General features: G+C 41.1%; 1 long non-coding RNA gene across 2 annotated transcripts; it reads left to right on the forward strand.

Moving 5' to 3' along the window:
• Positions 1 to 555: 555 nt before the first annotated feature.
• On the forward strand, positions 556 to 10,620 carry LOC309670848. Of its 2 annotated transcripts, XR_014269054.1 has the most exons (4): positions 556 to 599; positions 857 to 933; positions 1,297 to 1,401; positions 9,805 to 10,620. It is a non-coding gene; the product is annotated as an uncharacterized lncRNA (long non-coding RNA). The 2 variants fall into 2 exon arrangements; XR_014269055.1 differs by lacking the exon at positions 556 to 599 and having other exon boundaries at positions 837 to 933.
• The last annotated feature ends 14,583 nt before the right edge of the window (positions 10,621 to 25,203 follow it).

Consider the following 25,203-nt stretch of genomic DNA (forward strand, 5'->3'; position numbering starts at 1 on the left):
GAGGAACGCACCATTGCAATTTAAAAAGCAATTCACAGGATACACTATTACAACCCACAAGTGATTCCCAGAATGTACTAACACAAACCACAAGCGCGCTAGATATTAATACCTTAATAGAGCGCACTAATCACAATCTTAAAGCATGCCAAATACCATACATATGTTTCTTAATCACTTACCCTCTCTCTCAGGTAAGGCCTCCTAGTCCCTGGGAAGTTACCTCGTACAGTGTCCCAGACAGAAGGGAAGAATCTCCTACCTGCCGGCTGTATCCTTGGAAAAGACTCCGTATTTTCTACCCAAACCTTATGGGTTTTATTTCCTGATTTGATGGGTGGGCAGGATTATGCCTGAGTGGATTACACTATCTGGCATGTTTATCTTTGGTGGTGTGGTGGCCCCTTAGTCTTTACTGCTATTTTTGTGATGTCTAGTACACAAAGTTACTGAATAGTGGTGTAATGGGACTCGGGCATTTTGTTTGTTAAGGGATTATTCCAGGCTGAATTCAGGTTTTGGTCCTTAGTATGATGCAGAGTTGAGGCAACCCCGGGCTGAGCCGTTTCCGCAGCTCACCCCAAGTCATCTCTGCATAGGTAAGGATCTGCCTAAGCTATTCCAAGCTGAGTGGAATTACAACTCCCTGCATTTCGCCTTTGTGCTGAGAAACCTGTTTAGCCAGGTGATCCCATAAATCCTGGAAAACAGAGACTGAGATGTGGAATGTCTTTGAAAGACTTTTTTTTTTTATATTGTCTTTTGCTCAGTGAATTCCAAATTCAAAATTTATGAACAATGAACAGTTTTCCACGTGGATGTAAACATTAAAATTATTTTACTCATTAAATTTTAGGTGAGCATGGTGAAAATGGAGATAAAGGGGCCAGAAGTTTTGGACTGGTTGGCTTTGAAGCAACGAAGGCCCAAGAGGTAAGTTTTGTTCTTGAAATTTTGATGGTCAAGGGAATAAATGGACTTGTACAACAAGAAATTTTGTTTGCTTTGCAAAATGACATTTACAATGATAGATATAAAAATACCATCAGAATACATACAAATACATATTCTTAGTATACATGCATGTACTAAGAAGAGCTTTGTATGATGGTCTGTTACCAAAGGCACAAGATCTATTCAATTTACAGTGAAACTGCAGTTTTCCCAGATCCAACTCAAACACAGCCCTATTTTTCTCATACATTCTTTGTTCAACATTTTTGTCTCCTGTCTCCCCTGTTTTGCAGGAAAGATGCCAGGAAAGATGCTATTTTATATTTTTTCTCTCTTTTTCAGCAAAGCCTGCTTCCTTAAGAAAGAAACCCAGCGACTTTTTGTACCCACTCAAGCCATAGTACAGCATCGCTATTAAGAATAATAAATGTGAAGAGACCATGCTAAGTATATTTACCTTGGCATTCTTTGTTCTAAGCTTCATACTTTGTCCTTTGTATTTCTTTTCCTGGGATGCCAGCGAGGAATCAACAGCAAAATTGACTATTTGGGTGACTGTTTGCACTATTTACTTCATGAAACCCTAGGACAGAGATCTTCTTTCTTGTTTGTCGTGTTTATCTGTATCTGTTATGCTGCTTGCTGTGCTTTACACGCGCCCCAGATAGCACTCCAGGAGACAGCTCTACAACAGGTACACCCTAATATTTACAGCAATGTCATCTCACAAGGCTGGTTGCATTTGCCTGCTGGACCATATATTTCCTATAAGAATATATTTTCTCTGTGATGCATTCCAGTAACAGCAAAATAAACAGCTTGGGCACTGAGTTGGAGCATTTTAAATGAGTATGCCCCTGTGAACCGTTAACTTCGCTGCTTATGCAATGCGGCTTTTGTACCCTTGCATCCTCAAAGAAAGTGGTTTAGTGTTTTCAGCTCTGTTCATTTTTCGGTTCCCCATGGCAGCTGTGAGTCGCTAGCTCCTCCTGCAAGCCCTTGGAACGGTCATGTCAGCAAAGCTGTTCCCAGGACCCTGACCCCAGCAGCCCCTCCTGGGGATGGGTAGCTGGGAGAGGAACACAGCGTGTATTGGGGCAGGGAGGGAGGTATTTTGGGGAAGGTTTATAGACTAGAACATGGGACTGGAAAGCAGAAAATCTGTTATTTCTGATTATCATGTACCAGATATAATCCAGCAAATTATGGCTTCAGGTAAGTTATTACCAATTCTTGGCATCCCTTTTGTTATCTATAAGGTGAAGTTTATATGATGCAATCTTATGGGTCTTCACAGGAGGTAGAATATAAAAATACAGAATGGTTGCTTTCCGCCAGCTCTCGTATAAAGTATTCTTTTTACTCTCAGTTACAGCTGTAAGGAAAATACTTATGTAGGGGAGAATATGTACATATTCAATATAATATTCTCATATCTCCAGACGGACAAATCTATCTCTGTCTCCCCTTCGTATTCTTCTGTTGGAGTTCATTCTTATTTGAATTATGAATTTCCGACTCTCCCTCTTTCTTTTTCGTAGTGTTTATCAGGTACAGAATATCAAAGCTGCTCTTCTCACAGGTCTTTGAAAACCTGTGCAGCCCGATTGCTATGATGCTACTGTGGAACAAACCAGCAAACACAAAAGCCCAAGGTCGTTGCTTGGTTGTAAGGTGCATCAAACGTCCTCCACTCTCCCCAGCATCTCCTGCTACATAACAGCAGAACAAGACATGGTTCACGTTTGTTCATGTAACATGGGTGTATGAGATCTGGAGAAACAGGACCATGGGGTTCGGGAAGGGTTAAGTTCATACAGCTGAAAGGCTACTTTATTCACTGGTTTGGCTGCCAAACCTGTTGCTGTGGAAATGATAGCTGAGATACTGCATTTTTTACATCTATCTTCCAGCTTGGGTTAAGGTTTTCCCTGATGAACCATAAAGTTCAAGCTACTGGACAAAGGGAAATTGAGGTTTAATCCTTTTAAGCTGCTAGCAGACATCTCTCTGTTCTGGTCTTATTAGCATCCCTCCCTGCAGCGAGACTATCAAGGGAGAGAGGAAGCTGGGAATAACAACCATTCCCAAAGTTTCCCCTTGGGGACTCAAGTCAAACTGGAGACGTGTGTCTGTAAGTGACATGAGACTGAGTTATGAGCGTTAGGAGAAATGGGCAGGAAGGATCAGCGTGTTCAGGAAGGTACGGGAGAGGATGAGCTGTTGGTGAGCACAGGGATTTTAAAGCCACTTTAACAAGACAGGCGAGGATAGTTCAGTGTTTTTCCAAAGTTATCTGGTTTGGAGATTTGTATTTCTGGGTCAAGTCAGAGAAGCAGCTAGTGAAAGCGCAGTCTGCTCTGAACCGCTGTCTGTGTGCTGGCGCTGCCTGGGACTGAATGACATTTATTCCAGGAATAATGGATTTCATTATCTTAACCTCACCTCAGCAATGCTGCAGGAGCCATTCCTTCCACTTTGGAGGCAAAAGTTACAAATGAGTCAAACTGACCAATCTGATGGTTGGCTGAAAAAAATAAGATGAAAAATTATTTGTTAACATGGATGCACCACACACCTGAAGGTGCACAGTATAACCATGGTCATCTCCAAAACTGCCACAACCTGTTCAACCGACTGATGATACACAGCTGTTGAAAATAAAGCTGCATGAAGCGATTCAGCTTTTGTAGGAATATGTAAATATATAAACAAAATGAAGGATACACAATGTGATCAGGACTTTATCAACGATTTCTCTTAAAAGGGCTATTCTCTGTTATTCATTTGGGATAATGGGAGTGAAAGCGATATGCATTTATACTTTAGTTTAATAGTAGTCTTAATTTCTCCATTTTCCCTACCTTAATGAAGAAGAGTTCAGCCCATAGACTGGTCTCTGAATGTGTAATGGGTGGATATATGAGAGACTTATAATAAGCTTACTCGGGAGTCCTAGTCCTGTAAACACTACAGTGTTCACACAACTGTTGTGGCTAGTCACACATAAAGATTTGCTGAGCTAAGTGATAATTTCAGAGTCTGACCTTGTTCAGAGTCTTTTGTAATGCCTTCCCTTTTTACAGCTAGTATTTGTGGTAGAAGATAAACAGCCAGGATTGTTCCATTGATTTATATGAATTTTAGTAAGTTTTAGAAGCCTTTTAGATGGAAGATGAATTTAATTTCTATTTCAATGCAAAATGTCCTTCATAAGAATATTTTCCATGTTGGAAAGCAAAATTTTCCAATGTTAGGAAAAGCCCAATTCAAGCCTGATTTTAATTATTATAATACAGCTTTGCTTCGGTTAATCACTCAGAGCACAGAATAGGTAATGCTGCCTCAGGAACAGCTTTTAGATCTTTTGTTGACCTCAGTATGTGATTCTGTGTGTTCTTATTTGATGATATTTGAGCTGCTGTTAGAAAAAAAATATCATTTAACTTCATAAGGGCTTTTATCAGGCAGCTGTTGCTGCAGTGTCTTCTCTCTTTCAAAAAGATGAGTTAGTTTTATCTGCCATTACGTTGTATGGCAAAGGAATTTTTCATCTCTCCTCCATAGATATGAAACTGAGGAACAAAAGGACCATGGTGGAGAAAAAAAAAAAAAAGAGCCATTTCTATGGTATTAAAAAACACAGCAAACTCCTGAAATTTATGTTCCAGAGTACTTTGCTTTATACAACCCATTCTCCCTGTTCTGCCAATCAAACCTTCGATCTGATACTCACCCTGGGAAGCTCACGCTTGGTGGCTGCTCTCTGAGACCCCGGTGTTAGCAACCAGGTGAGAATCACACAGACAAAGATGCATTTTCTAGGACAACTTTTAAAATAAGCCCTAAGGGGAGTTTTCACATGAGCTATCCACTGGGTGGCAGAAGTAGATCAGAAAAATCTAACTCAAACATAAAGAACATGAGGGATGTCGAAATCCAGCCACTATATAAACTATTTTGTAACAGCACTATATGAATCTTCTACCTGAGCTGGACGTATTTGAAAAAAAAAAACAAAACATGTCTCATGAGATAATATATTGAAAAGATTTTTTTTTACTCTTTTCCCCTTTCTGTATGTAAGCAAAAGTAGACTTCTGCATGCCCACATTTCAGCCCTTCTTTCCTTTTTTCCTCACCAACTACAAGAGAGCATTTTCAGAGGGGAAGAGGGCCTGGGCTGCACTGCCTTCTCATCCTTTTCTTCTCACTCCTCATGGAGGAGGATGCTGCTGAAGCTGGAGGCTTTCCCGTGCCCTCTGTTTCAACTGCTATTCTCCTGCTCCCTCCTTGAGCAGAGCTTGCTGCTTTGGAAAAATGATACAAGGATGTGTCTTAAACCTTTGCTGACGCCAGCGTTGCCACAGCTAAAAGAAATTGTTAGTGTTGAGGATAAGAAGACCATTTCCCAAAGCACACGTTCCCAGGTGATCCAGGTCCTTGAGTTGATCGTTCTTACCAGTAGGTTTCCTTTTGTCTCGTCTGGGTTTGTAACTCAAGGCAGACTTGTCAGTTTAAGGGAGGCGTTGAAGCAGCTGAAAAATAGTGGGTGACTAGTTAAGAGACCGATCATTTTAGTAGTGATTAAAAACTGCCAGTGTGGTTGTGGTTAGTACCCCACAAATTTTAGCTGAGCATGGTGAAAATGGAGGTAAAGGGGGCAGAGGTTATGCATTATAGCCTTCAAGTGGCTTTGAAGTCAACCAAGATCCAAGGGGTAAGTTTTCTTCTTGAAAATTTTCCTGCTAAAAATACATTTAAATACATTTAAAACACAGTCTGTGTGATTACTTCTGTATTTTTGATTCTGTCAGAAGCAGATCAGCCTGTGATCCAGCATGATTCCCCATGTATGTGCGCATCCTGTTGTGACAACTGAACATCATTTCTCTTTGGAAAATAATTTAGAATAAATAATCTGTATGCTGTAAAGCACCAAAATCCTAAAACTGACCCAAGAGATCCTGAGGGTTTAAAAGAATATACTATTTTGGTTCACCTTCTGTTTTTTGTTTGTTTGTTGTGAGTTTTTTTTTAAAATACCTTTTCTACAGTATGTGTGAGAAAGAAATATAAATAGTGTTGTCACTGCTTAGGTTTTTTTACAGTGGATTTGGCCTTGTTGCCAAAAATTGTCCTTTACTTCTGCCTGTTTCTCTGCCCTCCAGTCAGCCCTGCTTCAAATCTCCCTCTCTTCCCCTTTCTGTATTCTTTCTGGTGCTCCTGATTTCTTCCACTGCCTGGGCAGGGGAAGGATGCAGTAAGCAGTACGGTTAGTCCTCACAAATATTTTTGTCCTATTAAACTCAATGTCCAAGAACGTCTTTATTATGTGTTTTATTATTGCGAGGCTATGAGGACTGTGGCGCTTTGAAAGTCCTGCCTAGCAGGTGGGCAGAGCATGTGGTGGAACGGGTTGAACTCAGCATCTGGAGGATTATGTCTAACTGCGTGTAGGGTGATTGATCTGGAATGCTTTTAATTTACAGGGGTAGTTCCCAATAGTGTATTTCTAGCATTCTTTCTTTAGAGGAAAATGAATGCCAAGTTGTAATAACTAAAATGAGGTCAGCTATATCAGGCCCAAGCTATTTGACAGCACACTTTGAAATCTCTGCAATGAATTGGACGAAAGAAACAAACTGTTGAACCTTGTTCTGGCATGACTCTTATGCCCTTTTTTTAACAAATTATGGCAGTATTATTCGTCTTTGAATGCTGCTGCTAGATGTACACAACACCGTGAAAGTTTTCGTGTTTTTTCTGACCTGCATGGTATAGATTTTTAGACAAAACTTCTTATAGCTATATTTTAGTTAATCTTTGAGTTAAAATCTGAAGATATGGACACCACTGAACGTACATGGTGGAATACACAAAATTCTGTATTCTATACAAATTTTATATACAACTTTCTTTATCCATATATGAAGATTAACAGAAGCTGGTGAATAAAATAAGCACTCTGCAAACAGATATGATATGTGCAAATAGTGTGTTTGTTATGTTGGAGTTTTTAACTGAATAGTAATAATCCTAGTACAGACAGGGTACAGTGGGGAAAAGAAACATGTTTTCCAATTTTTATGCCAGCTGTAAAATAAGAAATGTAGTTTGCTGGGCATACTCACTGAAGACTTGCACGGTAATCAGGTCCAAATTTACAGGAAGAAGAAAGTTCTCCCAGCTAGTCTGAGTTCTGGGAGTTGTAGCATGGTGAATCAAAGCACTGTTCAAAATAAATCAATAAATCTAGTAAGAATGTATGAATATTTAATAGTTTTTGATATAACTGTAATATTTCAAGTCTATACATGAATGCTAGGTTCCCTTATCAGGTCACCACATTTCTTGGAAATCACTTAGAAAATGACTGGTTTTAAAATCTGAATGGAAATTGGAATATTATTAAAACACCTCAGAAAATTAACTCCAAGCACATCTTGTCAATATTTAATTTTGATGTATAAAATGCTCATCACAAAATTTGCTTGAAGTAAAAGGAGCATTCCAACTTAACAGACTTAAAAATAAAGAAAAACCCTTTGAAGACATTAAATATACAAGAAGAGAGCTCTGGTATTCTGGTACTGTGAATTTTTTTTTTTTAAATTCTAAACATATAGCTGGGGATACTTAGAGTGCCTTACTGCAGTTAAATATCACACAGTCAAATATGTTTATTTTTCACTCTTGCTTTCTGTAGTGAGGAAAATTAGAATTTAAGACACACTACACAGTTATTGGAATGGAAATATTTTTATTCATGGAACACATAATTATCTTTATTATCCTCTTCTGTTTGTTCCCTTCACTATTTAAAGAAACAGCAGAAACTTAAGACAAAGTTTAGCCAAATTGGAATGTAATTAATTTATACAGAAACTGTACAGAGTAGTCACGGGCTAATGCTATTAGCCCAGGATAAGTTATGGTCTTTGACATTGTATGATGCTGACATGGGCTTTGGATGTGCAGTGGTTTACAAAACTGCTTCTAGTAACTTGAGCATATACATTTTCCAAGGAAATAGTCCAAATTTTCCAAATAAAAAATGTTGAGTGGAAGGACATGCTGGAATCAGAGAAGAAAGCCAGGGTGTGGGAAATGTTAACTCACAGAGCAACTGAGTAATGCTGGTTGGTCCCTGTCCCATTCCCCACTGACCTTTCAGTAAATGAACCCTGGGATGACTCACCCTGCAGTCCCACCTTGGCACCTTGTCTGCCCTCCCTCCCTCTGGGGCTGCTGAGAGGTTGCAATGGCAGTCACCTTCATTTGGCTCATTCATAACAGCATTTTGGTGTTTGTCTTTTGTTTTTTTTTTTTTTTTCAGCTTTCATTGGGTTAAGATAGGATTCACTGTATGGTGATGTAAAATTACACCCTTTCAAAAAGAAGCTCATTCTCACATCCGTTTTTCTCTAAGGTTCATCTTAACACATTTTTTTTTAAGTTTCTTCAACTGAGTTTTGACTTCTCAATTACCATCCTTTTAATTATTTGATGTCAATTTACTGATGCGTGTACTACCAAGGAAAAACAGCTCAGTGTCACACAAAACATAAACTGTCATCTTTTTCTCATATGTGAAAGAGGGCAGTAACCAGTGATGATGACAAGAATATTAATATCTGTTGATCTTGAAGGAAAGTATTATAGTTGCTTCACTTCCTAAGTTTCCAGAAATCAAGTTCCCAAAGACAGTAGGATCAGATTTTATGCTAGAGTCACAATTTTATTGCACCAGTTTATTGCTGAACCTTGTGTAATAACAGGATGGACTTGATTATACTTCAAGCAGTAGCACTTGAAACTACAGAACTGGAAAAAAAATTCCTGCCTGTTCTCTGGACTACCCAGGGTCCAGCAGACTTGAAAAGGAGTCAGAATATCATCGAGACGTTGCAGAGAGCCATTGGGGAGCCATACAAGCCTTGTGGCACTGAGTCAGCGTGTCATTTCAGGAGTCTGTATTTCCTCAAATGCAATTCCATTTTATGTACTCTTTCCTGATTTTTCTTTCCTACCTTCCCCCCTTGCTTTCCATGTTTTCCTGGCTCCATGTTCACATTTCTCTTGAAAGAGAAAGGGGAATAATCCTAAGTAATAGTGGGAATTTGTGTGTTAGGCAGACTGAGGGGGAAAAATTGCCATTTCTGGAGATGCCACAAGTCTGATATCATGCAGTTGTTCCAGGCATCCATATTAAAAATACCCATTGAATATTAGACTTGCCTAGAGCATTTCTGATTAATTTAAATGTGTAACATCCTTTGACAAAAATCTCCATCGTCTAATTTTTGTAATATAGTTATTCCCCTGTTTATTGCACTTTGACAGCTGTCTTTCTGTTCATTAAATTACATTAAGTGAATGGTTGACAAATTGTCCGGAATAGAAGTATTCCGTATAAAATTAACTTATAGTGGCTGTTTCTTGGAGCTGGTAAGGGGAACTTAATAAAAACTAGGTGCTCAAATATGTAGTATTAGAATAATGGAATAAGAATAAAAAGCCTGTGTTTCGGTTATAAAATCTTCTACTGGAAAACAATGCAAACCTTGAATAATTCCCAGCACTATTATCTATTGTACTGGAAATCATAAATGGTACTTTATTTGATATAAGCTTATGGATATATAAGAATTTTCAGTAAAAAGTAAATATATAATGCCTTAATCTGATGGGTTGCATGGTATGATGGGAGTACTTTTCACAAACTTCTATTATACTTTAGTAATTATGAAACTTTTATATGGAGGTTAGAATATGAACTAGGCATTTTACTTAGGTAGCAATGTAATACTGCTTAACATTATTTTCTCACTCGCTTACAACTTACAGACATTTGAAAAACCTGAAGAAAGGCAAAAGCAGGAAAATAATACGCACAGAAGAAGAAGGAACTCCTGGAAAAAAAAACCACAACAACAACAAAAAAAAAACCACAATGGAGAGGGAGGAAAGAATGTGGAAGATAACCCTTTGTTTAAATCAAGTCATTGACAGGGAAACACATCCCCCTTCTTGAAATCCTAGCCCTAAGGAAACATATGGCAGTTCTGTCACTGATTTTCAATAGGGCCAGATTTCATCCATATAAATTCTTTCTCTAAATCAAGAATAAATTTCTAGTATTGATCAGGCTGTAGCATAGATGCAGTATTTTGCAATATCTGACTTTGTCTTTACTCACTTTGGCTTCTGTAGATTTAATATCAGTGGCACGTAGGTTATGATAGGAACTCAAATATTATTAATTCTTAATTAACATGAAAAAGGTTGTTCTTAATATGAGAACCACAAATTTTTACTTGATATTTGCAAAGGCACAGAGCAAATGGAGCTATTCTATTGGTCTTAAAACTGGGAAACTGAAAAAAAAAATTAAAAATTATCTGCTCTTGAAATCAAAAGTTAATAACAGTAGTGGGCATAACAGTCAATTAAAAAAAAAGTTAAATCAGAAGAATATCTTTTAACAATACTGGTAAATGAAGTTGATAAGAGATTGCCTGAATAAAGTGGGAATTATTTATTGCTGGGCACCTTTAAGAGTAAATTAGGCAAACACCTCGTGGAAATGATTTAGGACAGGGACTATGATTTCTTGAGGTTCCTGACAGCCTCTTTTTTTTTTTTCCCTGGTTATTATTCATTGACTTCCATGACCTCAACTTGCCTTAAGCTATAATTTTTTTAGGAATTAACAGTAACAGATGACTTTTTAATTGACTTTCACTAACCATTTTAATAATTAGCAGAAATTTATTTTTCAAACTGATTTTTCTTTTTTTTTCTGAACCCTTAGGAATTTACATAGTCTGCTACTTGGCACATGTAGTCACATTCATCTGCCCAGTCAGGATCAGCATTTGATTATAGGTTTAGCCTGTAGTTGTACTGAGATTGGTGCGATCTAGCTTGAAATTCTTTGATTTTTTTCCATTTGCTTTGTGGACTTTTGTTTAGAGGAGACAGAGTACAGCAGCTCAGGTAGCACATCTGACTTGGTCAGCTGAAAGCCTTCTCCAGTGGTGCTGAAGAGCCGCTTTACAAAGTAACTGTCATTCTGAGAAGTGATCCCAAGTTAGGGATGAAGTTACTCTCACTAGGTCTGTAGCTGAATCTAAATTCATAACCACTTTTCACTTTCCAGCATTGTGGTGTTATTTGAATGCATGTTCAGGCACCTTGTGAATTCACAAACATCCCTGGAGTCACTCCAGAGACTGTGGTCTATGTACCTGTGAGCTCTGTATCCAGTAAGTAAATTTATGACAAAAATGGAGGATCTCCATAGTAACCAAATAAATGATCTTTTGTGGTTCTCTAGTTTTTCGCCTTCGACAATTTTTCTGTACCTGTCGAACTTGACCTTTTTTATTTTTTTTCAAAGTACAAACTTAACAGAAAACTTTGGCTTATCACAGGTCTATGGCAAGTGGTTGGGATGCTTCTGGCACAGCACAATTTAGAAGTCCCTCCCTCCTTCAGGATTAATCCTTTGAACATTTCTCAGTCTAGAAGAGTAGCTTGTATTTTCTGCTCTGTATAAATTTTGTACAAAGCTGCTGCAGAAGTCACTGTGCCCTCCTCACATATGTAGGAACTTTCCATTATTTTACTCTCCATATTTTTGGACACAAGGCTCCAGCCCACCATCACTGACTTTTTGTCCCAGGAAAATTGTGTGATCCTTTGTAAATGAGCATTATTTCTTACAAATTTAAACCCTGGCTCTTAAAAGGTTTTGGAGTACTTTCCACTTCTACCAGATGTTCCACCCATGTTTTATGGGAACAGATGAAGTCATTTAAGGATGTGAGGATGTTTTTTGATCCTCAGGAGTTGGGTTATACTCTTCACAAACATCTGAAATGTCCCTTGTGCATTCAAGAGTCTAACAGGAATTCTGCACCACTGAAGCAATCCATAGGTTATCACAACAGCTGTTTCTATTCCCCCCTCTATCTCTGAATGATAATTCAACATGAAGGATATCCATGTATTGGACAAATTTAATTCTGCTCCTTACCTTTTTTCCAAAGTATCTCTTGTATAATATGGTGAGTGATCTTGGCCGCCTGATCTGTGAATGAAGACTTTTGTAACAGAAATCCTGATGTCCTTTCATGTCTCTATCAGATGTTTGGTACAATTACAAGTGTGGAAGATCATGGCAATTGTTTCTTGAAGCCATTCTCTAGCATGAAATTCAATTTTTTTTTTAAGTACTATGTGATACGCTAGGAAATCCAATGGGAGCAAGGCTGTTGCATCCCAGCAATATCCCACGAATTATGCTTCACTGCTGCTCCTCATCATATGTGCCCAGCTCTTCATTATACTTGGAGAACACAAGGTACAAAATAATTGCTCTATTGGCTTCCTGTCACTGCTTTCTGTGCACATTTCTGTTGGGTCTGTTACTAGATTTTTTGATTCTTGTGCTACTCCATCACTTTTGAGTTCTCTCCTTCTAAGAAGCTCTAAACTACCAGCCCCATTGCACACACTCTCCCCATCACTGGCTTTTTCTTCAGCTGCACTTTCTCCTAGTTGTTCCTTTCCCTCAGAGCTCAATCTTTCATCTAGCTTGAATCAAAGTTCTGCAAGACAGCAGTACCAGTTTCAAAGAGTGGTTCTTAACCTTGCAGATTGTACATGCATGATGATTTATCATCTTTCTAAGTCTATTATGAGCCCTTGCTTAGAATGAGAGTAATGAGAGAATGTCCTCCTTGTCACCCTGCATGCAAGGCCACTGCTTCAGGAGGTCAGACTTCTTCCTACAGATATTGAGCACCCAAATATTATCCAGAAACCACCTTATTCTGTTAGTGCCCTGGGGATACCCATGACTTGGATCAAACCCCTTACCAGGACACCTTGATTAGAAATGTTGATATTATAACAGCACAAAATAATTTACTGTGAAAGAAAGCACACAAAGTAAGCTGTACTTTTGTCTACAGTGGCAGAGGATTAATATTAAGCACAATTTCTTCAGCCCAGCCACCTGAGCACTGCTTCTTTTGTGCAGGTCAGTTACCATTTTAACAGCTTTGCCACTTCTGAGCTGTGGGTGTCTGTAGAGAAGCATTACAAGAATCCCAGAAGCTCTGGGGTTGCCCAGGTCCTTCTGAAAACTGCTGCCAGCCCTCCAGCGACACCAGATTTTCTTCTCCTGTAAGGTGATACTCCTCAGCATAGTTCTACCATCTGATGCCTCTGAAGTCTACTGCACCTGTAAATACCATGCGGCTTGGAGCCAGTCAAGAAACAAGTTTTCTCGCTTATCTGGCCAGTGACATTATTGTGAGTTTTCCACACCTTGAAGTCCTTCAGTATTTTCTGATTACATTGACAATCACTCATGTTTTGCCTCTGGGGGAAAAAAAATGCTTCCATGAAGTTTCCATGACAGTTTCTGCTCATTGCTTGCAACTCTTGGTCATCGTTTTATGCACTACGTTCTCTTTCTTCACCAGGAGCCATTTACAAAATGAGTTTTCACTCAGGCTTCAAAGCCCATCTCTTGAGCAGACTGTTACAGGGACTGCCCAATCAGCCAGCTGCCTTCCTGTGCATCCTGTCTCTGCTTGCAGTAACGATGGTGAGCTAGGCAATTATTAAAGTTACAGCTGTTCCATATTGAGAATCGTCTATAAATTTAGAGTAAAAATGAGAAGATTCTTATATACGTTACAAGGTTAAAATCAGATTTTGGGACCTGCATGTTATTGAGCTGTTGTAAGTCAATGATAACATCACAGACAAAATCTTGGGTGTTAGCCAGTGCAAATATATTGGAAACAATTTTTGCCTACAGGAGATCTAAATTCAATCCTGAGCTTCAAATGGTCAATATGGATTATATTAATTCACAGGGGAAGAAAATAGCTCATGGTGCAGTTTACAGGATGCCTGAGCTACAGGACAGCTGTTGCATCTGTAAGTTTCCCACCCCATGCACGAGAGTACTGGACTCTGCTACTTGCAGCCTTCTATCTGTGATAAATCCTACTTTTGTTCTTTTCTTTTTTTTTTTTTTTTTCTTTCTCATGGAAAATCAGATTGATTTTATCTGGAGAATGTTCTGTATAACCAGACTATATGGAAATGATATATGCGGGACCGGATTCCGTCTCCTGAGTTAGCCTGATTGTGGTACTCTGAAAAGGTGTAAAGGTGTAGATGAGCCTACTGAATTAATGTAACACTACGCAGTGAAAGCAGGGGATCCTAGATCTTATTTACTTTTTTTGTGTGAATAGAAATCTGTAAGATATCTGTAATATCTTCCAAGTCCAAGGAGTTAATTTTTTCCAAGTTCAAAAGTTTCTGTGCATTTTAAATACTCTTGTCTTCTGTGTTAATGACTACAGTTACTGAAAATCAATTGTACTACCCCATTTTTGAATGACCTATTTAATCCATGAGGGCTAGTCACATTATGTAACTTCCTTCCAGATTTGTATTATTAATGAAGGATAAAGACTTAGTCTAAATGTTCTTATGTGTATCTTGGAGAAGTGTCTCTCTCTTCAGTGTTTATGCAAAGAGACAGAGCTCATAAAGTGGACACCCAACTTGGGTGTTTGAATCCATTTGCCCAGAGTGCCTACATTATCATCATTAAACTATGAACAGCTATTGCTTTTAACTATGGAAATACAGCTTTCCAAACAGCAAGCTTTTTAAAGCAATGGCTTAAATGACGGGGATTGTGGAAACTTCTGTTTTGCAAATCCTGGGCTCCAACTACTATTTTCCAGCTGTTTATTTCTCATGCATTAGCTCTAGTTTCTCTTTTCCCAGCCCCAGTCCCTGCTCTCATCATGATAACGCAGAATTCATTTCAGAATCTTGGCTATGTCAATATGGTAAACCAAAGTATGTTTATTGGAGAAGTGATGCAAAATACAAAACCACTGGTGTGCAATAAGGTTGTCGAACTTTTGTCCCTTAAAAAATAACTTGATCTTGCAGAGATGGTTTAAGAATATGGTGTGGTTGCTGACAGCAGAATTAAGTAAATGTCTTGCACTGCTGTTTTTCTATAGCATAAACTCTAACTGGTATTCTTACTACAGCTCCTGTGTTTACTGAGATTTCATATACAGCTTAAAGTTATATCTGTCTAAAATGCACTGGACCTCATTTGGGTGCGAGGTGTGATCCCGGTGTCCTAAACTCTTACTAAATATTTTCATTCACAGGCAAGCATATGTGTATCAGAAGTGTAAATATTTGTTAGGCATCTGCTGATGTTAAAAGAAGCATTGCTATTTGCCAGGAGCGGGACAGGTCCCATGAAAATTATCTGTCATACACAGGTGTAAATTGAGCTGGTCCAGTGTCAACACTTACCTCCAAGCTTACTGGTTCTTGGCTGGCTTCCTACTATTTATTGCCAACTTGTAGGGATGGCCAAAAGTAATCATCGGCACAGAATTTCACTGAACCTTCAAGCCAGACAAACCTGAAAACTAGAAATTATGTTTGGAGCTAGCAGAAAATATTCTTAAGCTTGAATGTATAAGTAATACCAGCCTAGTCTTCTGCAACACATTGAAATATCACTATTTTACCGGTGATCACTAGTAGAGCAGTTTATGTAAATCTCTCAAATTACATGATCTGAACACTGTATTACATTGGAAATAATCTAAATAAATGATATATTTTTTTAAACATTGTGCCGGACAGTTGGTGAATTTAAAAGATGCTGTTTCATCACTGGTCTTTCACGGCCCACCACTTCATCCGCTCCGTTTGTCCCACGCCAAAGGGCATGGGAGAGGGCCCTGTGTTGCTGCCGTGAGGGAAGGAGAATGGGAATTTGTGGCGGGTAAACTGGGTCTTGGGAGAATTGACCTTCATATGATTTCCACACTGATGAGTCACGCTACCTCCATGACTCACATCCTCAGGACACTTTGACCTGCACACATCAATACGCACACCACGTAATTCTTTTGAGTAAAGCTACTAGTGTGCAAACTATTACAGAAGCAGAACCGTGTCATAAATAACTGTTTATTAATGTACATTTTATCTTTGCCGAACATTTCTCTTCAGGTAAGACAGGAAAGCTATGTTCCTGTTTATTCTGCCCTTTAAAACTTCACTAAGGAAAAATTGGCAATCTTAAGATTTTTCTTGAGTGAGGAGGAATAAGGGCTGCAGAATGTGATACCCACTTCAGGAAGAGCACTGGAACAGGCTGCCCAGGGAGGTTGTGGAGTCTCCTTCTCTGGAGACATTCAAAACTCGCCTGGACGCCTTCCTATGCAACCTCATCTAGGTGTTCCTGCTCCGACAGGGAGATTGGACTAGATGATCTTTTGAGGTCCCTTCCAATCCCTAGCATACTGTGATACTGTGATACTGTGAAGAGGAAAATAGACCTGGAAGAATAGGTTTTGAAAGGTACTTTTCTTAATCCCAGTCAGTAAAGTTTGAATCCTCAATATATTTATGTAACACTGATTTAGCTCAGTGTAACTTGGAGAGTTTCCACAAGGAAACAGTTTTCTGTCCACACAGACTCGGCTAATGTAACTTGTTTGTGGAATAACCAGAAACTTAATTTGAAAGCACAGAATCCTGAGACAAAGACATCGAGAGCTTTCACAGTGTGGGAGGAGGATGACACAATTTCTGATTGCCTGAAGCAAGGCGGGAATGTAGCTGAGACCTCCAAATGACTAATTTGGACACAATTTGTGCTTAGATTTCAGTCTGCATTTTCATTTAATTCCTCTTTCGCATGGCCCCACTGGGCACAATACCTTTTTTATGCTTTGCATAAGAACGTGGGGTTTTTTTCCTCTTCATGCTCAGCATCTAGGAAATGATATTAAATATTATTGATAAATAATCAGCCAAAACCTCACCGTTTTCATAATTTAATGGTAGGGGCATCTTAATGGGTGAATAAACGTCATAATGGCAAAACAATGACATAGTGGGGGATGTGTTCAAATCCAGTTTCGTGCATAATTGCTTCTAACATGACTAGCCTACGGGTAAACAAGACTTACCTTTTTGCATCTGTTCAACAAAAAAATCATTAGTGAAGACTGGCTGATCACTGGTGGATTTAAGCCATAGGATAGCTAATTGTGATTGAGCTTTATTACTTTAATTTTTCAGACTTCATTGTAGATTCTGTTAAAGGCAAAGTTTATGCATATAGCATTATAATTGATTCCCAGGAAGCAAATTTGTTAAACAGAGCATCATCAAAACTTGCAAATGATTCACGTTTAAGGAGTCTGTCCTGCTTTCAGCTGGCATAGGGTTAACTTTCTTTCTAGTAGCTGCTGTGTTTTGGATTTAGTATGAGAATAATATTGATAACACATATTGGTTTAGTTGTTGCTAAGTAATGTTTATATTAAGTCAAAGACTTTTTTGGCTTCCCATAAAAGCTGAGAGGGAGCGTAAACAGGACAAGCTGGCCAAAGGAATATTCCATACCATAGACATCACGCTCAGTATAGAAATGGGGGTTGGCTGGGGGGCAGGAATCCGCGATCGCTGCTTGGGATGAGCTGGGCAGCCGATCATCAGGTGGCGAGAGCAACTTGTGCTGTATCACTTTATTTTGTATATTCTTTTGTCAATATTATTATTATTACTATTATTTTCCTCTTCCATCACTGTTCTGTTAAACTGTCTTTATCTTAACCCACGAGTTTTTTTTCCCCTCCTTTTCTCCCTCTTCTCCCTGTCGTACTGGATGGGGGGGGGGGGGGGGGGGAGTGAGCGAGTGGCTGCATCATCCTAGTTGCTGGCTGGGGTTAAATCACGACAGGGTGACAATATTTTGGCCTTGAACAGTAGGAAATTGTTCATGCTGTTAATAGAAATATTCTCTTCATATGAACAATGGCCCAGGGGTGCTACATATTGAAAAATACTGATTCTGTTAGATTTAGGCCCTCCTAGAACTGGCATTTACTATTACGTTCTCTGTCCATGGTATAGTTAAAAATTTTTTTTCGTCTTGAACTTTTTTAGCTAAAATAAATATTGTCTACTTTATGACAGTACATGTGCAGAATCCCTTAAACACCTTCTAGTAGCTTTTAAATAGGAAAAAAATATACACAAAATACACATATGTGTGTGTCTTTAGGTATATATATACATATATATGAATGAATTCACTGACAGCAATCAAACTGCAACATCACAAAGTAAGATATACATTGCTTCATTGCTGAGTGGTTCAGTTTTCTGAGTGTGTGGTCAGAGCAGGGGTGGGAAACAAGGAATTGCTATCAAAGATGTTCCTTTCAGGTGTTCCCAAATAGTGCCTTTCTAGGATACGATTTATAATGAAAAGCATCTTTTGATCATTTGCTGTGTTTGGATAGACAGACAGCAGCAGGGTTGATTTTATTTTTTTTTTTTTTTAAATTCCTTTCTTATTTGTACTTAACTGGAAGGTGATAGCTCTTTCTGTCAAGTGTGGAGGTGTTTGCCTGAACTTTGCCTCTATGTATGAGCACACAACACAGACACTTACTGCCTTGTTCATTCACAAAAAAATCTGCTGCTATTCAGCCATCCTCAAAATGAAAAGAGACTACCCTATGAAAAGCGACTACCCTTTAAAGCATGTCAGGGTTATGTTTGAATGCAGATTTGTCTCCTGGCTGAATGAACTATGCAGACACAAGCTTGTACATAGGCATGGGTATAAGGTAAACCAGAAAGATCTGTGGGAAGAGAGCAGCTGAAGTCTTTCACTAATGTGCACTCTGACTGCAAAATGAATGAACTGCTCATGGGCACTGCTGTGCCCACAGTACAAATAGCCCTCGATGTCTTGGAAAAGCCCATTTAGCATCAAGAAGACAAGCTGGCCTCAGATCCTGGAAATAGCAGTGGCAGAGGGGGTGAAGACCTTAAGTATGAGAGCAAGGAGCCTCTGTCTGGGACTGCTGGCAACCATAACCCATACTGCTTTCTAACGCAGGTATCTGTTTATGTTTCAGAGAACATGTATATCAGTAACAGTGAACTAGTGAGGCTGCATTGCCTTTCCTACCTGCCAGCCTCAGACCTCTGTCATCCAGCCTTCAGTCTGATGAAAGCTGCCACTTCCATATTGTTTAATGCTTTTCTTCATATGCATTCCTTCACAGGAGTACAGGGCCCATGTGGCACAGCTCTGAAGTTCCTCCAGGACCTTCATGAACATGTAAGGGGAGACATGGGGAACATCACTTAGGTACAACCTGTGAATAAAGAACAATTAGAGAATGGCCCTAAATGTTTTAAATACTACTTTGCCTGTGCCAGGCTTGCCACACCTCAAGTGTATGGGTTTGTGAAGTTTGTGTAAAGGCAGCGAAGGACACCAGCTCCTGGCTTTGGTAACACCTCTCCACATGTGAAAGTCAGTCATGTGCTCACTCACTGGTCATCCAATTTCCCAAGGGCACAATGTTCTCACCAGCTTGTCTCCTGGACACAGCAGTCACTAAGGCCAGGGCTCACAAAAGTCATCCTGCCTGTTCCCTCCATCTGGAAAAAGAAGTGCATGAGGATGGCCGGGAATTTATTCAAGGTGTCCATCGGGGCATTGCCTTCACAGGTGTAGGATTAAATCTATTCCTGCGTTGGAACACCTTGCAGAATGTGTTGTCCAAAGGAGCAAGGGGGAGGGAGGCATTTGGGTAACAGGCACCAATAGCTTTGCATGAACAGAGAAAGGGCTTCTGCAGCTGAGCTCTGGTACGGGTGGTGGTACCCTGGTACAGGTGGTGGTACCCTGGTACGGGTGGTGGTGCTGTGGGTGTGGATGAAAGGGTCGTGTGATCATCAGTGGAGGTTTGTGGGACAGCTTCATTTCAGAAGGTGTGAAACCACATGTGCAACAGGAGCTCTGAGGTCAAATAGTACCCAATATGCTGTAAGCGCACCAAACCAAGGTGCATCATCACCAAGTTACTTCAAGCTATCGGTCTACCTCTCCTGCATCAAAACAGTTTGCTAATCCCAGATGCAGCCAGGGGTCGGGATGCTCCGCCAGACGGGGGAAAGCCTGTCCCCACCCCTTAACGGGGAACAGGGTGGGATGGCAGGGGCGCTCATTTTGGGGCGGGGGGCAGGGTGGGGGAGCAGCAAAGCGGCGGGCTCGGCTCGGCTCTGGTCCAGCGCTGCTCAGCGGCCAAGCCAGGGCCGTGCCCGCTGGCGGGGAGGCGGGCGGGGGGGCGGTGCTGCCGGCGGGGCGGGCTCCCGCGGGCGGTGCGGGGCTGGGACCGGGGCCGGGGCCGGGGCTGGGGCTGGGGCCGCCGCCGCCGCCGCCGAGCTGGCGTGGGGGCAGCGCCGCGCCGCAGCGAGCAGAGCCCCGCGGCAGGTGGGGCAGCGCGGCTGGCGGAGGGAGGGCGTGCGGCCACCGGCAGGTCAGCGGGGGCTCCCGGGGGGAGCGGGAAGGAGCGGGAGGGGGTGGGGGGAGAGTCGAGCTCCCCGGGGGACGCTTCACCCCCGGGGGGCTCCCCTCGCCCCGGAGTGTGCGGGAGCAGGCAGGTGCAGCCTCCGTCTGCCCCCGCGGGAGCCCGGGCGTGGGGACGTTGGGTACCAGAAGGCCGTGGGTGTGAGGTGGGGAAATCTGTGCCTGCCTTTTAACGGGGAGGTGAAAGTGGACGGTGTCGGCGGTGTGGTCTTGTGAGTGCAGTGCCCGCGGGCAGACTGTGCTAGCTTAAAGTCCTTGCTCGGTGTCGTTGGCAGGAGATGAAATCATTTCTATCGCATTATATCCTTCTGTGCCATACAGAAATCTGCTTTACTCTCGCACCGCGGGTGAAACAAGTTACTGACTGCGCGTACGTGTGGCTTTAACTTTGATAGTTTGTGGCACGGGAGTTCAGACATTATGCAAGTAGAGTAGAAGGGTTCGTAATAACTGCAATTGTACTTGTTTCCCTACCTGGAAAGAAAAATCTGCTCTGTGGGCCACTTCTAATTACCACTGTTCAGCTGTGTTATGCATAGGTGTACTACATCGTGCTTACTGTGCTGAAAGGATCTGGTCTCTGATTCGAGGATTTCACAGGCTGGAAAAACAGTCCACTGGTGAATTCTGATAATTTTCCAGTTTTCAGGCACCTGAGAAAGCCTTGTGGGTTCATTACATTTACCCAGTAAACTTGGAAGTTTTTCCCAAACCTTACTGATTGTGGGAGTGCTTATTCTATGTCTCTCAAATAATTATTCAAAGACATAATACTGAACTGAAGAATGGAAACAAAATATTTATTTGAAGAACTGTGAAAACTGTGCTAGGCATTTCCCCTAGGAAATTTAGTTTTCAGCATGAAGACTCTGATAGGATACAACATGTTAAAGACAGGAGCAAAATGTGCTGTGTAAGTACAAGGTCAGGTGAACTGGCAAAGCAGAGGCTCTACAACAGAAGGATTGAGGAGTTACAGCTGATCAGAAACTGGACAGCAGTCAGTAAGGAACTCACACGTTGTTTTTATATGTGTGTGTAGATATTTAAGTAAAAGAATAAAGACAAGCATCATTCTGGGATGCGTAACAGGAGTGTTGCAGATGTATGATGGCATCTCATTGTAGCTGTGACTTTGGAGTCTGTGTCTGGTGTCAGTACCCGATGGGATTTTGGGCACCACCGTTAAACCAGTTAGGCAGGGGATGAGTAGCAAAGGTGATCAGAGATCTAGCAAACATAACCTATGAGAAAATAGTGGAAGAACTGGAATTTTACAGCCTAGGGAAGCAAAGACTGATGAGAGATGTGATAACAATCTTCAAATGTGTAATTGGTTGCTGCAGAGTGGCGGGAAAGAAACTGTTCTTCACTTCCAGTGGAGGTGTAACAAGAACCAGCATGCTGAACTGCAGCAGGAGAGATTAGGTTAAATGGTAGGGAAAGTGGTGTCTAATTGTACAGGTAATTGAGCACTGGATTGTCCAGGTAGGGTGTGGAATCTTCTTCACTGGGGCTTCTTAAGATCAGATCTAACAAACATTTACCAGAAATGCTTAAAGTGAGGGTGACTGTGCCTTCTGGTTGGGAGAGACACTACATGACCTCTCCAGCTCCCTTACAGGTTCCAGGGGTGGCAGAGGCTACCAGGAGGCCAGCCTGTGAACTCTCACACTCTTGGTGACGACCATGCATATCAAAGAGGCAGCTTTGTAAGGTAAACAGGGCTCAGTAATCCACTTATAATATTTCACTCACGTCCCTAACTTTTATGCTAGATTTTGTGATTCTTCTTCCTTCTGCTCTAACTGCATTTACAGTTGAAATCAAAGAGCAGTGGTGGATGATCTGCTGAAGAACATCACATCTTGATTTGGCACCATCACAACCAGTAAACTGACTTATTGGTAAATGTTAGGAGATTGGAGCTCTGTTTCAAAGTACAGTTCTGTAAACTGTATCACATTGCTCCCTCGGGTCCTCAGCAGTACAGGTGTGTTTCAGGCAGTCCATCAGGCAAAACCTGACTACTTTGGTTTAATTTATCTCTATCTTGGCTGTGATCATCATCTTTGAAATTACTTGGATTATAATTCAGTTGTTAAACATACTTTGAAAAGTGTAGTTTGTCCTACTGGATTAAGCAAGTTTTTTGCCCAGTCCAATTATTAGCCCAACTAATTACAGAAATAGCTGGCTGGAATGAGACTTGGTGTTTTTGTTGCCTTACTTCCATTACCTAGAGGGTTTTGCTGCTTTGCTCAAGTTTTATTCTTTTATTGTGTTATTCTATGTGTTGTTATTATCAATTTACATATTAATTATTTAAAAAATTCTACCACGTTCTTTGCTTCCAGCGACCGCTTGTGAAATTAGCTCCACAGTCCAAAAAAGGATCACTTAAGTTTTTGAACATCCCTGTTTTATAGGAGTGGGATCAGACAAGGCCTACTTTTTCTTTCTAGGTTATTTGTTATTATTTTGTGTCCCCATGTTCTGCCCTTAGTGCTTTAGAGAGGCATTGAGTAAAGCTGATTCAATCTTTCCAGTGTCTCTTTATAAGACAGGCCTTTTTAATGCTCTTAGTCATCTGTATTATTAAGATGTCTTTGTTTCTGTCTTTTTTCTCTTCTTGGAGCTGGCATGACCAGAGCTGAGCCCCGTAACGCTGCCAAAGACGTGCTCTTCATGCAGCATCTTCTGCTGCTTCCCTCGCTTCCCATCACACCCAGAGCTATCTAGAGTGCTTGAGGAGACCAAAATGCACATTACAAAATGTGTTGTCTTGCATTTAGTTCTTCTGATGTCAGTTTGTTGCCTTGTATGCTGTCAGCATTTCTCTGAATCGTCTGAAAGGACACATTTTGTCAGGGCACAGCAGTGGGGGCTCCCCATGGAGGGTCCGCCAGGGCAGGGCCTGGCAGCCAGGGCCCGTCCCGCCGTCCCAGCCAGGAGCAGGGCAGCTGGGGGCACCGGGGCAGCCCTGGGCATCGGGCACCTCCCTGGGGATGGGGACAAGCTGAGGCCAGGCTGGGATGTGGGCCTCCAGGTGGTCCCGGCCCAGCGGGGCCCATGGCTGGGCAGGGCTGTGGGGAGCTGGAGAGCAGCCAGCCCTGCTGCCGCGTCGCTGGGGCAGGGGCTGAGGGCCTCAGGGGCTGACATGGGGTCCTTGGCCACAGGCAGGGGCCAGTAAAGACCTGTTTGTGCTGTGAGGGTCCTGACAAACTTCAAAGCTTCACTGATCCAAATTTTGTGGTGAAAAGGTGTGAAATCTACCCATTAGCACAGTAGCAGTATCTGAAGTATCCGAAGATGTGGGCTTTAGGAAGGGTGAGCCTACAGGGTCTGCTTGTAAGTAGCCAACTCTACTAGTCCAGAGTCAAATGAAGTGGTAAGCAGAAATGTGTTAAAGAGGTTGCTACACCATGGCAATACATATAGCTTTGTTAAATTAAAAAAAAAAAAAAAAGTAATAATCGAGGCTTGGCATTTCTTCCCTGCTTTTGCCCTTGAAAATAGGCTGAGCCCTGCAAGGCTTCTGTGTTGCTTCATTTAGAACTGGACTGGCTGTGGAAAAAAGCAATATATGGTAGAAGAAAACTTAGACCCGTGGGGGGCATAGACAAAATGGCTTGAGAGGCTTTTTTCCTCTCTCTAGTTTCTATGATACTGGGGTACTGTGAGACTTACAAAAGAAACTTTTCTAAGTTACTATAAATCTGCACAGACATTGTTTTAAAGCAGCGCTGATTGATTTAGCCTTGCAGGGTAGATGTCAGGCACACTATTCATGATTAACAGCAGATAGAAACCAGGGAGATGAGCAGTGTTGATCATACTGAATAATATTATGAATGGAAATAACAGTACAAAGTAAATACATGTCAACCTTTTGGAATTTTGTGTGATTTATATCGTTTCAATGTTGGATTGAGTAATTGATCTTTTTATCGGTGTGTTTTATGCTGTAATAAAACAGGATTTAAATAGTGAGAAGTTAATAGCTGCTCTAAGTAAAACACACAGGCACTGGAATGAGACATATTCTCTATAACTAAGAACATGCAAAAATTGCAGGGAAGTTTGTTTGAACTTGATGTGGTGAAAAATAAAACTATCATTCATGCCAGTGAGAGATTTACATTTTTCCTTGAATTCTCTGTCAGTTCAAAGTAAGCCTGTTAAGAGTACTGCATTAGCACATAGGAAATCTAAATTTCTGCCTTGTATATTAGTACTTCAAGTCCTCTTCATAACTCAGATTTTTATATTCCAAGACTTTTCTCTCTCCCATGATTAGTTCCAGTAGCTTGCTCTGAAGCTCTGGTTTGAGGCATGAGACACTGAACTAATAACAAAGAGAAGCTGGAGGCTTTTTAGAAGTGTAGACAGAAATAAATACTGAGCATGTTCTGGAGATCGTGAGGGAAAGACAGGGAGGGGCTGGGATTATTTGCAGCTCTTGTGGGCAGGAGGGGTTGAGAAGTGGCTGTAAGGGCCTTTGGCTGTGGGACTAGGGTGGGGGTCTTCTGGGAACTGACACAGGGACAGAGGTATGAGGAGGGCTCAAGGCATTTTTAGGACAGGGAGGTTTTGGGGGAGCTTTGTTGCAGCATGCTCACTCATATTCCCTCAATGCTTTTCATCCAGACCAGCTCTTCTCATTGTCTTCTCCACTGTTCTATATTGTGGTTGCTTCTTATCACCTCTGCAGCCATCCATTTTTGTCTCAAGCTAACAGTTTTCCTTTCCCTCTTCATTGG

Source organism: Vanellus vanellus (genome assembly GCF_965231255.1).
Source record: "Vanellus vanellus genome assembly, chromosome: 3".
Taxonomy (NCBI): domain Eukaryota; kingdom Metazoa; phylum Chordata; class Aves; order Charadriiformes; family Charadriidae; genus Vanellus; species Vanellus vanellus.